The sequence below is a fragment of the Dendropsophus ebraccatus genome, chromosome 14, assembly GCF_027789765.1.
Source record: "Dendropsophus ebraccatus isolate aDenEbr1 chromosome 14, aDenEbr1.pat, whole genome shotgun sequence".
Taxonomy (NCBI): Eukaryota; Metazoa; Chordata; class Amphibia; order Anura; family Hylidae; genus Dendropsophus; species Dendropsophus ebraccatus.
The window spans coordinates 26,386,814-26,405,189 of NC_091467.1; the positions used below are offsets into that span (position 1 = coordinate 26,386,814).

The following is an 18,376-nucleotide window of genomic DNA, read 5'->3' on the forward strand; positions in this document are numbered from 1 at the left end:
CCCCCTCTTTGTGCCCCCTGATGAATGGGTCCCCATGTGTGACCTGTGGCCCTGCCTCACTAAATCTTCTCTTCCAAACATTCACCTTGACCAGATAAAGGACCAGGCAGAGGGGTGGGGGTCCCGGGCTCACAAGATGATTTCTTATTGGGAGGAGCACATGTGGGGATATGTCTGGGAAAGCCATTTATCCCCCCCCCCCCCACACCTCCCAGAGGACCTCACAGAGCTGCAAGACATTAACCCCATCACAATCACAAAATGTAATCACATCCGCTACGTCCTGAGAATACAGAAACACTGACAGCCATCTCTGTTACCTCCTCACATACGGCTGCAAAATTACTATGGCTCAATGCACAGCTACCGGGACACCTATTCCCCACATCCCACTAACCCATAGACATCAAGACGTCTAAATCCTCCTAGTATACACACACAATCCTAAGGTCCAGATACTGAGAGCCTTACATCCTCCTAATATACAGATATCAAGTCCCTCACACCTACCACCATAGCAGACATCACACCCATAAGCTTCTATATACATTACAATGGGACAGGTATAAGGGAAGCCCAGGGGATGACGGGGGATCAGCACCACCGACCCCCTGACCCTCCAGCACATACTGTAAGTACTACTGCCAAAAGTGCCAGAGGTAAATGTCTACCAGCCCCGTCCTCATACACTGACCATGACATCCCCATAATACACAGACACCAGGATACATACCCCTCCTCCTAATACACAGACACCAGGATACATACCTCTCCTCCTAATACACAGACACCAGGATACATACCTCCTAATACACAGACACCAGGATACATACCTCTCCTCCTAATACACAGACACCAGGATACATACCTCTCCTCCTAATACACAGACACCAGGATACATATCTCTCCTCCTAATACACAGACACCAGGATACATATCTCTCCTCCTAATACACAGACACCAGGATACATATCTCTCCTCCTAATACACAGACACCAGGATACATATCTCTCCTCCTAATACACAGACACCAGGATACATACCCCTCCTCCTAATACACAGACATCAGGATACATACCTCTCCTCCTAATACACAGACACCAGGATACATACCTCCTAATACACAGACACCAGGATACATACCCCTCCTCCTAATACACAGACACCAGGATACATATCTCTCCTCCTAATACACAGACACCAGGATACATACCTCTCCTCCTAATACACAGACACCAGGATACATACCTCTCCTCCTAATACACAGACACCAGGATACATACCTCTCCTCCTAATACACAGACACCAGGATACATACCCCTCCTCCTAATACACAGACACCAGGATACATATCCCTCCTCCTAATACACAGACACCAGGATACATACCTCTCCTCCTAATACACAGACACCAGGATACATACCTCTCCTCCTAATACACAGACACCAGGATACATACCTCTCCTCCTAATACACAGACACCAGGATCCATACCTCTCCTCCTAATACACAGACACCAGGATACATACCTCCTAATACACAGACACCAGGATACATACCCCTCCTCCTAATACACAGACACCAGGATACATACCTCTCCTCCTAATACACAGACACCAGGATACATACCTCTCCTCCTAATACACAGACATCAGGATACATACCTCTCCTCCTAATACACAGACACCAGGATACATACCTCTCCTCCTAATACACAGACACCAGGATACATACCTCTCCTCCTAATACACAGACACCAGGATACATACCTCCTAATACACAGACACCAGGATACATACCTCCTAATACACAGACACCAGGATACATACCTCTCCTCCTAATACAGACACCATGATACATATCTCTCCTCCTAATACACAGACACCAGGATACATACCTCCTAATACACAGACACCAGGATACATACCTCTCCTCCTAATACACAGACACCAGGATACATACCTTCCTTCTAATATACAGACACCAGGATACATACCTCTCCTCCTAATACACAGACACCAGGATACATATCTCTCCTCCTAATACACAGACACCAGGATACATACCTCCTAATACACAGACACCAGGATACATACCTCCTAATACACAGACACCAGGATACATATCTCTCCTCCTAATACACAGACACCAGGATACATACCCCTCCTAATACACAGACACCAGGTTACATACCTCTCCTCCTAATACACAGACACCAGGATACATACCTCTCCTCCTAATATACAGACACCAGGATACATACCTCTCCTCCTAATACACAGACACCAGGATACATACCCCTCCTCCTAATACACAGACACCAGGATACATACCTCTCCTCCTAATACACAGACACCAGGATACATACCCCTCCTAATACACAGACACCAGGATACATACCTCCTAATACACAGACACCAGGATACATACCTCCTAATACACAGACACCAGGATACATACCTCTCCTCCTAATACACAGACACCAGGATACATACCTCCTAATACACAGACACCAGGATACATACCTCTCCTCCTAATACACAGACACCAGGATACATACCTCCTAATACACAGACACCAGGATACATACCTCTCTCCCTCTTTGCAGACATAAACACCCCCAGTCCCTCTAAAACAATCAGAACATCTCTCACATCTCTTCCTTCCGCCACCCACCACACTATATCTATGTATACCCTCCTCAATGCTACCAACACGGCATGCAGTGGGTTAATTTAAAAAAAAAAAAAAAAAAAAAGCCAGTGGCCAAAGACTCTTCTTGGTAAAGAGAAAAGAGGGGAGTCTTTTAGCCTTTCATCCCCCCCCCCCCCCCCATCTCTGGAGTAATTTATATCAGTCAGAACCGCCTAAGCTGAAGCCCCATAAATCTTTATAAACTAACTTAAAGCAGACAATAAGCAGCGCCCCCCTCCCTCACTTCTGAGCGGTGATTAATGGGGAGAGACACCCCCCCCCATTCCCCGCCACAGACACACATTCCTCACTCCCTATACTAACAGCACTAGACTGCGCCTTTAAAGCGCTCGCTTCCTGTGTGCAAACACCAGCACATATGAAGAGACTGGATGCTTTTTTTTTTTTTCCTTCCCGCAAAAGGCTTCTCTCTTCCAAAAGGTGATTCAGCCTCCTCTCATTTTTCCTTTCTTTGTAACAATATTATTTTGATATTTTGTTGGAGCAAACAAGTCTGAAAAATTATCATATTCTTATTTTTTTCGTCTATGTTATGTCTAGTGCGTGAAAATAAAGCAAAGGCGTCTCTATCGGATTGAATAGGCGGGATCTATGGTCGCCTAGGTTCTGTTTGAAAGAAAGATATGCAGATTACCTCTGTTTAAAAATTTCAAGTCTTCCAATACTTACCAGCTGCTGTATGTTCTGCAGGAAGTGGTGTATTCTTTCCAGTCTGACATGGTGCTCTCTGCTGCCACCTCTGTCCATGTCCGGAACTGTCCAGAGCAGTAGCAAATCCCCATAGAAAACCTCTCCTCCTCTGGACAGTCCCTAACAGAGGTGGCAGCAGAGAGCACAGTTTCAGACTAGAAAGAATACACCACTTCCTGTGGGACATACAGAAGCTTATAAGTACTGGAAGTGTTTAATGTTCTCCCAGATCTGCCCTAAATCTTTAAATCTTTAAATTGCACATTACGTCACATAGAAGGCTTGCATAAAGGAAATACCCCTTTAAATGGTCACTGCCTTTTCAAACAACTTCCCTCTGTGTGATTTCTAATTTGTGATCATTTGTAAAGCACTTCGAAAAGGATTCCTCCTCTCCAAAGTCTGGGCCACTAGGTTTCTCCCTTCTTTGCAATTTGCTGTCCATTGCCTGTTGTTAAGGGAAATCTGTCTCTAGTAACAATTACAACAAGGACGGAACCCAGTGAGTAGAAGTGAGGATCATGTGCTATGTGCAAAAGAGAGCAAGACATGACTGTGTACCTGTATGCTAGGAGCCTACAGATGATCTGCACTGTCCACACATCTCAGCAGCAGGGAATATTGTAACTCTTTGCTTTGCTATTATTTCTGTTTACACAGAAAAGTCAGTGCATCAATAATCCCTTTCTCCTCCACGTGCTATCAATAGTAGCATACTGTATAAATCATTCCCCAGCACAGTGCAGCCTGTTAGTTGGGTGGTGGTGATGTTGCTGCTGTTTATTTCCTTCTTTCTTATTTCCTTCTTTCTTACATACCACCTTGCAAACCCAAGCCATAAGTATTGTACTGTATAAGGCCTCATTCACACGATCCATGCCGAGATCCTCCCGCACCTACTATTCACACGTCCTGTAAAATTGTCCGTGGTTGCGGATCCGCGCTAAAATAGGACATGTCCTAGTGCGGATCACGGCACGGATTCCCCCTCGCCGCCCCGCAGCAGAAATGAGAGGAGCGCAGAACAACTACTCGTCTACTTCCCCGTGCCGTTGAACATGTAAGCCGGCCGGCATGGGGGAGTAGACGAGTAGTTGTCTTCTGCGCTCCTCTCATTTGTGCTGCTGGGCGGCGAGGGGGAATCCGTGCCGTGATCCGCACTAGGACATGTCCTATTTTAGCGCGGATCCTTAACCACGGACAATTTTACAGGACTGCACTTTTATTAGAACAATGCCATAGCATAGCATAGCAGAGAGGAGTATGTGATGGGTTGTGCTATGATTGGCTAGATAGGAGAGGTAGTCTTGTGCTTGTACTACAGCCAAGCCCTAGAAATGGAGAGAATGACTGTGCACCATGGATGGCAAGCAGAGCACTAAAATCACACTGAAGGGTTGTAGGGGTTATCGAGTGCTACAAAAACATGGCCACTTTTCCCCCCTCTCGTCTCCAGATTGGATAGGCTTTGACACTCTGTTCCATTGAAGAAAATGGAGCTTAATTGCAAACCACACCTGAACTGGAGACAAGAGTGGGGCAAAAGTGGCCATGTTTTTGTAGCGTTGGATAACCCCTTTAACCTGATAAAACCATGCAGGTTTTAATTTTTTTTTATTTATTTAGTACTATTTAAGGCTGTGTTCACACTACCATCAAAGCCTCTGTCGTCAGATGTGTCAGATTTGACTGTAAGAAAAAGCACACCATACCACACCATTCTTCCCATCGAGATGACGAACACTATGACGGAAGCGGATGGATCACAATAACACACAGCTGTTGTCCATCGTTTGATGGGTCCGGCACTGACGTCATGGCTTTTGTTGTTACAGTGTGAACGGAGCCTAAGAAATTCTATGCAAAAACCACAAAAAAGCAGCTCAACAGCTGCTAAACCGTATACTGTCTGGGCCTGGTTTACATCTGTATTCACACTGATGTCATGGATTATTACAGGATCTATGACGGTGCCACTGACCTATAATGGATCTGCCAGCCTTCTGGATCTTTCTATCCATCAATGTGGGACGATTCCTGAAAGAAAAGAAAGACGTGTTAGCAGAACCTCATGAATACGGTTACAATCATCTCAAATGGCAAAACTGGGCAGAGGCCAAGACAATGTTTGCAAGGATTTCTGAGAAGATTTACTAGGCAAAATGCGACAAACTCAAGAATATTGATTGTATACGCCCTGGATACGGGATGGGATGTGTGTACGGGGACAGTAGACGTGGCACGCACAGCAGGACCATACATATATACAGTGCTCAGTGTAGCAGACCATGTGACAGCTCCCCATTTCCTTCTCAGCGGGCCCTGAGGTGGGCTTAGCGCACAGCGCTCTGTTTTCACAGCTGCAGTAAAGTGGGACCTTTTTATTATTTTGATTTCTGGGAGTTGTTTTGGCTTATTCTGCAGATCCTTCAACCCTTCCACCTCTTCCCTGCAGCCCCCAAACAGGACGCCCTGCAGCAGTGTGTGTAACATGAGGCTGCCCGGTGTACAGGGGTATCTGGGGTTATCAGGTGCATGGGTGTGGTACTTAACCATTGCAATTCCAAAAGTGCCCCTCTAAAGTTATAGTCGCATACAGCAGGTTTGTTGCAGTAATTTCTGCAATAGAGTGCAATAAGTCCGCTTGCAGAAAACCATGTGTGTTGTGTGAAATCTGTATCTGTATGTATAGTGTATGTTCACATTAAACTTAAAGGGGTACTACAGCAAGAACCTTTTTTTCTGTCAAATCAGTTCCTGTCCAAGACAGTAACTGTGCAGAGCAGGAGAGGTTTTCTATGGGGATTTGCTACTCATCAAAAGTTCATGACATGGACAGAGGGGGCAGCAGAGAGCACTGTCAGACTGAAAAGAAAACACCACTTTCTGCAGGACATCCAGCAGCTGATAAGTACTGGAAGCCTTTAGTGGTTGTCCAGGCTTAGAGAAACATGGCAACTTTATTCCAGAAGTAGTACCTCTCCTGTCCTCAGTTTGGGTGTTGGCTTTGAAGCTGAGTTTCACTTAAAGGGGTTATCCAGCAAAAATCTTTTTCTTTCAAATCAACTGGTGTTAGAAAGTTATATAGATTTGTAATTAACTTCTATTAAAAAATCTCAAGCCTTCCCGTTCTTATTAGCTGCTGTATGCCCTGCAGAAAATGTTGTTTTATTTTCAGTCTGACACAGTGCTCTCTGCTGACATCTCTGGTCGAGACAGGAACTCTGTTTTATATGAATCCCCATAGAAAACCTCTCCTACTTTGGACAGTTCCTGTCTCGGCCAGAGATGTCAGCAGAGAGCACTGTGTCAGACTGAAAATAAAAACATTTTCTGCAGGACATACAGCAGCTAATAAGTAAGGGAAGACTTGAGACTTTTTAATAGAAGTAAATTACAAATCTAACTTTCTGAGACCAGTTGATTTGAAAGAAAAAGAATTTCGCTGGACAACACCTTTAAGTAAAGGGAGCAGAATTGTAATACTACACACAGGGGGTGGTGCTGTTTTTGCAAGAAAGTAGCTGTGCTTTCTTACCCTGGATAACCCCCATAACCCCTTTAAATATTGTATGGAGAAGGTAAAAATCTGTGCCACAGCATTACTGCACCAAAATCTGCTTGACTTCATCCGGATTTACTGCATGAAAATAATCACAGTAAATGGATCTAGTGCGTATTTACCCTTAAAGAGGTATTCCAAACACTAAAGTTACTTATATACTGCTGGGGCTCACTAAAGTTACTTATATACTGCTGGGGCTGAAAAAAAAAGTATATATATATATATATATATATATATATATATATATATATATATATATATATATATATAAAACACAATCACTTCAGGGTCCGCCTGTGACATCTTTCAGTCCCCTGCTGAACACTCTGGCAGCAGATGTATCTAGTGTGTATTTACTCTTAAAGGGATATTCCACACACTAAAAATTGTTTATAAATTGCTTGGGCTGCAAAGAAAAAAAAAAAGAGGGAGAGGTTAAGGGTTTCCGACCCCGACTCCTTTCCGACCCAGCTTTGGGTGCGGAACGTGACCCATGGTTCTATTCATTCTCTATGGAGCCACCAGAAAGAGCTGAGTGCTGTACTCGGCTTTCTCCAGTGGCTCCATAGTGAATGAATAGAGCCACGGGTCACATGCCACACCTACAGCTGTATTAAAAACAAAGGAGCCGCGGGCCAATCTGGAGTTCGCCCATCAATACAGAGGTCGGACCCTTGTGATCTCCTACATGTCCCCAACCTATGCATAGAGGGCAAGCAAGTTTTAATCGGAGAACCCCTTTAAGTGGCAGGTACACTTTAGCTTTCTAGCTATTCTGCACTACATATCCCAGCACGCTTGGATAACCACAACCTGTGAGACCTTCAAACCTGTCTGTCTCGCACACTTTGCACTATGGCCCGTCTCTCCCAGGCATCGCTAGTGTAACAAGTTTGGGTTTCTCAGTAGATAATGTCACTTCCCCATATTTTCTTTTTCCTGCATTAACCGCGCTGCCATTTGAGATGAATTGAGAGAAAAGGTCAATTTTTTACATGCCAGCGGACGTCACCAAATGCCAGGCGCCTGCACTACCCACGCACATCTCAGAACCCACCCCGCGTGCCAGCAGCCTGGAGCTGCGGCTGAGAGATGCACCTTGACCGTACAGAGGGCATCTGACACCCTTCTACTCATACCCAGATGGTACCAGGCGAAAAGTGAGCAGACGAGCCAGAGAAATTCAGAGAGCGGAGGGGACAGGGGAAAATATCATCAGATAAACAAGGGAAAATGAGGCTGATGAAAGGGAATACGATTAGAGACTTTAGAAGAACGTTTGATATATTGAAGACGAGACTTTAGAGTAAAGCTTAAGGGAGAAGGATGTATCAGGGGAGAAGTAAGAAAAGGGGGATAGAAAGATGAAAGAAAAGATTAGTACAACCCCGCCCCCTTCAAACTGCGCTGTCCTCGTATGCTCCCTCTACCACAGTCCCTCAACGGGGGGGGGGGGAGATACTGCCCGACATAAAGGAGGGGTCCCTAGCACCCGTGGGTGCTGCTGCTGCTGTCTGTGACTATAACCACCACTTATACATAAGGACCCTGAGACGCTGGTGGTTCCTTCTGTGCAACCGCAAAAAGCGGAAGCTGAAAGTAGGGAACCTGTGGTGTCAAAGGGAAACGGCCTTCTTGTAGAGAAATAGTAGTCATCTCTGACGGCGCGATACAATCAAATCCACTCTATGAAGCACTCACCGCCGTCCAGTGACTAATAAGGTTCTGCTGAAGACACTTGATATGACTGATGTATTGGACATTAAAAAAATAAATCTAAAGCGTTTCTTCTGAAATTCCTCCTGGAAATGTATGATAGAAACTGCCTGAGTGTTATCATTGGTCATAGTAACCGGGCAGCATCATTACTGTCATCGCAATGTGTACTGACGCACCCCGTTAACAAGGAGATGGTAACACACAGTTAGGCTATGTTCACACTACTTGAGTTCTCACGGCCGTTGTTACAATGGCCGTAATTTCCGCTTTACTTATGTAGTGCTGCAGGCTGAGGGCATGGAACGTGTGAATGCGGCCTTAGTCCAGAAGGTTGTCTTTGGGCAGATTATTGCTCCATGTAATAGGGCCTTAAAAGGATTATGCAGCAAAAATATTTTTCTTTTAATTTAACTGGTTTCAGAAAGTTATATAGATTTGTAAATTACTTCTTTTTAAGTGCTCTCTGCTGCCACCTCTGTCCGAGTCAGGAACTGTTCAGAGCAGTAGCAAACCCCCATAGAAAACCTCTCCTGCTCTGGACAGTTCCTGACATGGACAGAGGGGGCAGCAGAGTGCACTGCATCAGACTGGAAAGAAAACATTTCCTGCAGGACATACAACAGCTGATAAGTATAGGAAAATTTGACATTTTTAAATAGAAGTAAATTACAAATCTATATAACTGCCTGAAACCCGTTGATCTGAAAGAAAAAGATTTTCGTTGTGAACCCTTTAAAGGGGTTATCCAGCGCTACAAAAACTTGCCCACTTTCTTCCAGAAACAGCCCCACTCTTGTCTCCAGCTTGGGTGGGGTTTTGCTGCTCAGTTCCATTGAAGTGAATAGAGCTTAATTGCAAACCGCACCTGAACTGGAGACAAGAGTCGTGTTTAAAGATGAGTGAACCCGAGTCCATCCGAGCCCGAACTTTCATCATTTGGTTAGCGGTGGCTGCTGAACTTGGATAAAGCCCTAAGGCTATGTGGAAAACATGGATATAGTCATTGGCTGTATCCATGTTTTCAAGACAACCTTAGGGCTTTATCCAACTTCAGCAGCCACCGCTAATCAAATGCCGAATGTTCGGATTCGGATGGACTCGAGCATGCTCGAGGTTCGCTCATCTCTAGTCGTGTTGTTTCTAAAAGGAAGTGGACATGTTTTTGTAGCACTGGATAACCCTTTTAAGGCTGGGTTCACGTTGCAGTTTTTGCAGTCCATTTAATGGAAAAAAACGGATGCAAAAACAGATGCATTTGTGTGCATCCGTTTAGATCAGTTTTTCCATTGACTTCCATTATAAAAAAAGATAAAAACAGATGTTTTGGGTTTTTTTAGTGTACACAAAAACATGGTTGCCCACATCTTTGTGTACATTTAGGCTGGGTTCACACTACGTATATTTCAGTCAGTATTGTGGTCCTCATATTGCAACCAAAACCAGGAGTGGATTAAAAACACAGAAAGGATCTGTTCACACAATGTTGAAATTGAGTGGATGGTCGCCATATAACAGTAAATAACGGCCATTATTTCAATATAACAGCCGTTGTTTTAAAATAACAGCAAATATTTGCCATTAAATGGCGGCAATCCACTCAATTTCAACATTGTGTGAACAGATCCTTTCTGTGTTTTCAATCCACTCCTGGTTTTGGTTGTAATATGAGGACCACAATACTGACTGAAATATACGTAGTGTGAACCCAGCCTAAAAGAGATCATTTAAAAACAGAACAGCTAAACGGACAGCAAAAATGCAGTGTGAACCCTAACAGAGGGACCGTGTAACAGTTATATTTAGGCTATGTTCACATCATCAAAATTACGGCCCTTTTTATTGGACAGAATTGTTATTCGCCGTTAAATGACAAACATCCAATAAAAAGGGATGTCATTTTTTGATGGTGTTTTAACATAGCACTAAAGTTTAATAGGCAGATTATTTCAGGATCAAGTGTTCTCTGTGTGTACATGAGGAACAGCACTAGTACATGGGAGCGGATGAAGACTATTCACTGTAACAGCCCCCATAAACTACATACGTACCAAAACAGGGGATCACACTTCTTTATAAAAGACTAGCCTATGTGATGGCCCCCATAAACTACATACGTACCAAAACAGGGGATCCTGCTACGGTATAGAAGACTCGTCTCTATGATGGCTCCCATAAACTATATACGTACAAAACCAGGGGATCCTGCTATCCTATAGAAGACTAGCCACTGTGACAGCCTCCATAAACTACATACATACCAAAACAGGGGATCCCGCTTCCCTACAGAAAACTAATCTCTGTGATGGCTCCCATAAACTACATGAAGACACAAATACAGGGGATCTCGCTACCTTACAAAAGACTCATCTCTGTAAAGGCTTCAATAAACTACATGAAGACACAAAAAAAGAGAATCTTCCTTCCCAGCTCTGTAAATAACCCTGGCAGCAGTAGGGAAGACATTAGAGAGCAGTGCTAAGCAGTGTAAACTCTAAATCCAACACTTTCTGTAAGACACGCCTTAACAGTCTCTGTTTTACTCTATTCTCTACACTTTCTCTCTTCATCCCTTATTCCCCCTCCACTTTCATATACTTTTATAGGCAGTGTAACCTGATCTCTCAGTGCAGCTAAAAAACAGTCTTCACTGAAATCTCATTAAAGTGTTACTGTCAATTAAAAAAAAATTAGAGACACCTCATAAGTTTTGATTGGGTCACTAATCACTCAGCTCTTCGATAAAGCAACAAGCGAAACGTGCGTCGGGTGTACGGTGAGGTGGATACATGAACTAAGGACACGTATGGGTAATGTTTTATTATAGGAGGATGGTATCTATTTATCATTATATACTCACTGTGAGGTATATCTATCTATTTTATGCAGTACCAGCCCAGTGCCCAGTATATGTATAGGTTCATTATTTTGTATTGTTATTTGCTCTGTGATGGTATATTCTACATAAAAGAACCTTGTCAATCCACCGTCCTTATGGGGATTTGTATTTGCTCTAGCCCCCTTGTGATGTAAAAATTAATCAATTTTTTTAAATTTTCTGATGTGTAATCAATAAAGTAAATTTGTATATACTGGTCTTGCATCCGCTATAAAATTCTTTTTTGGTTTTTGTGTTGAACAGTGTTGGGTGCGCATGGACCGCACTATTTGAGCCGTGTATAGGAGAACTTATAAGTAATGTTTGACGGCATAGCAACACTACAGTTTAATTTGCTACCAGTAGGGGGCACACTTATCCAGGACCTGAAGACATGGTTGCTTGTCATATCTCCCTCCCATATTTCTCTCTTACTTTTCAACAAAATTCCTTTGCCTTTCCTTCCTGTCTTCACATATAATATATCTCCTCCTCCTCCTCTTCAGCACGTGCGATTCCACAGCTGTCAGACCACATTATTTTCAGCCTGGTGGAGGAATGGCTGACATGAATGTGTATTTTGGACGGGGGGGGGGGGGGGGGGGGGGGGGGGGGGGGGGGGGGGGGTAGTGTGAATACTCCGCCACACACAGAGAAACTATGTGTATGTTTATAACCGAATCCTATAAGCATGCGGTTGTCACTGTCATGGCGGTGATAGTATGGTGAATAGGACATGATATCTTGTCCACAATACTCACCATCTCCTCACTCCTCTCCTTATCTTCTCATCCCAGGGGAATACGCAGCCGTATATTATATGTATATGTCAATGCTTACGCACACATCACACTTATCGCACGCCACTATCGCCCTTTAAAATACCTATATGCAGAATTAAAGGGCAATTCCACCCGGAGGGAATTTACACTCGGATGCCGTGAGTCTCCACATATAGATAAGAGCATCGGAGACGATAAAAAAGGTCACGAATTAGAAGCGTGATGCAAGTCATCTAAGCAGCATATTAACAGATGCGGTCATACAAGACATGAAAAACCCAAAGTGCTGCAATCTGCAGTAAAATGCTTGTCATGTGGTCAAACACCAACGCATGGCCTCAAATCCCTAGCTGGAATTGTAGTGAAATTATATAAAAAATGATACGTAATCCTTAAATACAGGGAACCTTGGCCCTCCAGCTGTTGCAAAACTACAACTCCCATCATGCCTGGACAGCCAAAGCTAAAGCTTTGGCTGCAAAGGCATGATGGGAGTTGTAGTTTGGCTACATCTGAAGAGCCAAGGTTCCCTACTACCCCTGTTCTGATATATGTATATATGTACTTTACCTTTACTGCTCCCATTACAAGTAATAGTATATGGCATTATTAAAGGGAACCTGTCATCGATGTCATGCTGCCTGAACCAGGAGTCATCTGGGTTGTGCCCAGTACTTTTAAAAATCAACTGGTGTCAGAAAGTTATACAGAATTGTAAATCACTTCTATTTAAGAAAATCAAGTCTTCCAGTACTTATCAACTGCTGTATGTCCTGCAGGAAGTGTGACACGGTGCTCTCTGCTGCCACCCCTGTCCATGTCAGGAACTGTCCAGAGCAGTAGCAATACCCTATCCTGCTATAGACAGTTCCTGACATGGACAGAGGTGGCAGCAGAGAGCACAGTGTCAGATGGGAAAGAATACAGCACTTCCTGCAGGGCATACAGCAGCTGATAAGTACTAAAAAGGGTCGCCCATAATGACTTGTATGCAACTGGCCCCACTTTCATTCTATATGGGGCTTCTGAACATTGCCAAGCTTAGTTCTGTGGATAAGGGATACATTTAATTTTAAGAATACCCCTATAAAAGGAATCTATCAGCTTTATATCACATACAGAGATCAAGTGTCATGTATGCCCCCTCCCTGTCTAGACTGACTGACGTACAGACCTCAGTGCTGAAAGTCAAGCTAAGAGAGGTGGAGGAGAGAGGAGGCATGCATGCTGCAGCTCAGCCGTCTCATTGATACATGCAGCAGATTCATTGCAGAAATGTCTGCACCTGAATGCGGCTTGCCACAATCCATGTGCAATATGCCAAAACAGATGAATGGAACTGAAGTTCGGCTGCAGTAATTTCTACAACTAATGTACTGTGTGTGAATTCCCTCCAGTTCTCCGCGTCGCCCTCCCAGTACTATCAGCAAAATACAGGTGCTGCTTATGTCTCTGCCTTCTCTAAATAGGGTGATCAAAGGAGCTGTGAGCCCCTGGGACAGCCGCTCTGCTCTCACCAGTCAGAGGATCCTGCCAGCATTTGTTCTGCTAGTGAGGGACTCATCTCAGCTCCTAATCCCAATCATCCCTGATCTTAAAGTGACAGTCTCTAATTCCTAGCTGCATCTCTTGCCGCAATTCGCAATTGGTCGATGGAAAGAGTATCAGACAGGGTGGTCTGGCTGCCTGGATAGCTCTGCTATGGCGGCTTTGGGTTTCATACGGTTTCCTCAGCCATTGGACCTCCCTGACTCACACCGGGTCTCCTGCCAAAACTAGAGTGTCAGACAGGGTGGTGCAGCTGAGGAAGCGATGGTACCACGCCTCATGTCACATGGAAGGTAGTGTTTGTGGGAAGGTAGTGTTTGTGGGCATCGAAAGACTGTTTCAGAAACCGGACCGCCGTATCTAAAGCCGCATCTCCCACCACAGTGAATTTCTGTATGAGATGTGGCGGCATTATTATTGTTATTATTGTTGGGTGTTGAGTCTCGATAAATTGTCCGGGCAGCACACAGAAGACGGTGGCAGTCTGCTGCTGCAGCTCCTATTGGGCACGTTGTTGGCTGATAGTTGTCTTTCTAGGCTAACGATTTGAATAGCAATCTCCTGCCATCGCTGTGCCCAATAGGAGCGGCAGCAGCAGACCGCCACAGTCTTCTATGTGCTGCCCGGACAATTTAACGATTGCCCGGGCAGCACATAGAAGACGGTGGCGGTCTGCTGCTGCTGCTCCTATTGGGCACAGCGATGGCGGGAGATTGCTATTCAAATCGTTGGCCTAGAAAGACAACGATCAGCCAACAACGTGCATGTTGGCTGATCGTTGCCTTCCACAAAGCAGTTATTGGCCGTGATGCCCGATAATCAGCCATATCCGTCGTCCCCCCCCCCCCCTCCATGTGAATTCATACTTTTTAGGATGCTCAGTACTGAGCTTGGTGAACAAAGCAGCAGCACACATGCTCTACTACTTCCTCAGTGACATGTGCGGTAGCAGGACCCTCATCCTGTTCCAACAGTTGGACCCCAATGATGGGACACTTAAATCCTATCCTCCTGATAGGGGACAATAAGTAATCCTGGGATAACCCCTTTAAAGGTGTTATGCCAAGATTTAAAGTCATCCCAGCATAGGGGATAACTAGCTAATTGATGATGGGGAGGGTCTGACCAATGAGATCGAAGGTCAATTGTCTTCATATAAATGAAGCTGTGGCACACATGCTAGCTGTAGCTTCATTCATTCTCTACGGAACATAGCTGAGCATACACACTATTGCTTCATTCACGGCGGTCGGACCTCCACTGATCAGCTAGTTATTACCTATCCTGCTGATAGGGGACAACCCTTAATTAACCCCTTTAAGGATTTATCTGACAAACAGCTTGCAGTCTGTTTCCAAAGGCAACAAGAAAAACTAGGAATGCAGCTCTGGAGTACAAAACAGCCTGTAAATCATGACAGTGAAGAAGATGCGACCATCAGTTTTTACCCACCCAGTGTTTTCCACCAGTCCCACACGTAATTTACCACCAAAATTTTCTTTGCCCCGTCACATTGTATTCCGCTCTATTTTTCATGCTTTTTAAACCATCAGTAAACGTTGAGTGTCAGGTGCCAGACTAGAGGAATCTTACCGTGTGTGCGGCTATTCAAGTAAGAGCCTGATGGCAGCTGCTTGTTCCCACAATCAGTGCACCAGCAATTCTATCCCGAAATCACCCCCCGGGAGGAGGATCAGTGTATCCGTGAGTCTCTCTATGTGTGTGACCTATTTTCGGTTGGAGATGCAGACTCTTATGAAACAAGTGCAGTCAGCCTGGAAAGGGGGGATCCTTTAAGGAGGGGCATGGAGCTGCAGGTAGGTTTAACCCTTGGGGTCCATTTACACAGAAAGATTATCTGACAAAGATTTGAAGCCAAAGCCAGGAATGGATTTGAAAAGAGGAAAAATCTCAGGCTTTCCTTTATTACCTGATCTCTGTTTATAGTCTGTTTCTGGCTTTGGCTTTAAATCTTTGGCAGATAATCTTTCTGTGTAACTGGCCCCTTAGCGTCACAAAACCTGCAAATAAGATTGCAAATCAACCAGATATACATATATATTATATACAGCTGGTATTGGTCACCTCATTCTAGTGATCAGTGAGTATTCTGGTGCGTTTACACAGACAGATTTATCTGACAGATTTCTGAAGCCAAAACCAGGAGCAGATTATAAACAGGGAACAGGTGATAAAGGTAAGACTGAGATTTCTCCTGTTTTAAAATCCATTCCTGGCTTTGGCATCCAAAATCTGTCAGATAAATCTGTGTGTGTAAACGCAGCATTACAGTGACTAATAACTTATCCCTACCCCCATTTGATCCAGTTGCGCCATCAAAGTTTACGATGAGACAACCCCCTTTACGAGAATAGTAGCTATTTTTCTTTATATAATACCTGTGGGGTATTACGTCTCTGCATATTTGTATAATAAAATGCACATGGCAAAGTAATGTTACATACAAAAGTCCGATTGGGCAATACATAAATCTAGAGAAATGCTACTTCTATTAGTAGATCGCAAAATCTCCCGTTTGATAGGAGCCCCAGAGATGTGCAATAATCTCCGGCGGTAGCAAGTTCCCTGCAGCGCCACCACAGGTGTAATAAAGCATTACATGATGTCCATTAAAATCAATGGGTTGTTGGTGTCACGCAGAATAGGATTGGTCCTCTAGAGCAGGGGTAGGGAACCTCTGGCCCTCCAGCTGTTGCAAAACTACAATTCCCATCATGCCTGGACAGCCGAAGCTTTAGCTTCGGCTGTCCAGGCATGATGGGAATTGTAGTTTTGCAACAGCTGGAGAGCAAAATGTTCCCCATCCCTGCTCTAGAGGAAGACTCTTTATAACCATGAGATGAGGATCCTGCATTGAGGACACCCCCCACCGTTATCTCAGGATACCCACATAGGTATATGAGAATGGGGTTTCTAAACTGAGGAGGGAGATGCAGGAGTAGTGCACATACAGTATAACTAAACCTTTAGCATTCTAAAGCTGGCCATAATCTGCAGACAGCTATCTCTCCTAGCCTTCCTATACAAGTGCACTCTCAGTTTAGATGAGTGTGCACGTATACCAGCAACGTCCCCTACGCTTAAATAGCAAACCCTGCCCAAATAGTCAGGTTTGGCTGATGTGTATGGCCATATTCGATTTTATTCTCCCACCTTAATGCTAAAAAAGTCAATCAAGTTAATGCTGGGTCTTGTAGTTCTTCGCATATAAACTATAGCTCTATATTTAAAAAAAAAATTGCATTCATTGGAAGATAATCAAAATAAGCGTTCAGATCCAGAGCGATCGTGTTTCAGCTAAGCAAGAAAACTCACTCCAGCTTTTTACCTTATTTTCTCCCACATCGGCTCCTGCCAACAAAGCTTTAATAGAAGAAAGAGAGGAAAAATATGTTACGCCAGACAAAGCAGTCCACATGAAGCCAATCATGTACACGCATTTAACATTTTAGATCATGCTGAAATTTTGCCCTCGCCCACTGGCATGATGGCAGCCAGCTAAGCAAGCAGTCTGATACTCTGCTATTCTGAGCTGTCTCTTATAACAGCTGGATTGTTCATTCCCATAGGGCTGGCAACCAGAGGCTGCAGGAAAGTAAGACTTTACCCCGGGACATGGATTAGCAATAGAGATCCCTACGTTGCTGCTCTGGGAGGGAAAAAAATTTGCAGTTTCTCAAAAGCAGGACTTTACTGCCACCATCTGGTCACTTGTGAGTACTACAATAGTTTTACATACCAATACTCATACTAGTACATGCCTTATTTTGTTTGTCCCACAATGTATTAAAGGGGAACTCCAGATAAGGAAAACTTGTTTTCTATTAAAAGTACATTAAGAGCTATATAGATGTGCATACACAATGTATTACCATATCTGTGCGGTTCTGCCACACTGGTAGCTGATAGAAATCCAGAAAGTGAAGAAAAATGGCCTCTGCGCCAATTCACATTGTCTCCTGCTCCCACTGCTCTCCCCCTTTAGGAGAAAAATAGTCCTTGCCTCTGTCTCACATAGTGTGTGTTTGCTGAGCGCAGGCTGATGATGCAGACAGGGGGCAGGGCGTGATGTCACATGAGACTTGGCTGCCCCCCAATCCCCTGAGTGATTCACCATCTCTGACCGGCCAGAAGCAGCTGCTGCACTGATTTCACTCATCGTGCAAAAGTCTGCAGTGAAATTAGGGCTGTGTTCACACATGTTGGAGTTTCACAAAAATTGCTGCAGTAATACAATTAAATGATGCTAAACGGCAGAGAGGATCAGAGCAGACACTGCCAATCTTACCTGGACAACAAACGAGGCATAAATAGTATATCCCATGTAAGGTAATATCGCATAAAGTCCTTATTGTGCGGCTCACCTTTAAAGATAAAAGTTGCTTGATCATAAGGCCGCATATGAATACAGTTCCCCCTGCTTGCAGCATCTTACCACAGATGCTACCCGGGCGGGGAGAAG

At 44.3% G+C, this 18,376-nt stretch overlaps 1 protein-coding gene across 1 annotated transcript in view; it reads right to left on the minus strand.

Annotated features, from left to right (window-relative positions):
• The window catches only part of RARA (retinoic acid receptor alpha), a 149,155-nt gene extending 131,897 nt beyond the window's left edge, over positions 1-17,258 (minus strand). Inside the window, exons 1-2 of the mRNA XM_069953815.1 lie at positions 17,243-17,258; positions 5,386-5,441 (exon numbers count right to left, since the gene is read on the minus strand). The gene's annotated coding sequence lies outside the window, so the exon portion shown is untranslated. The remainder of the gene's footprint in view (positions 1-5,385; positions 5,442-17,242) is intronic.
• Between the last annotated feature and the right edge of the window lie 1,118 nt (positions 17,259-18,376).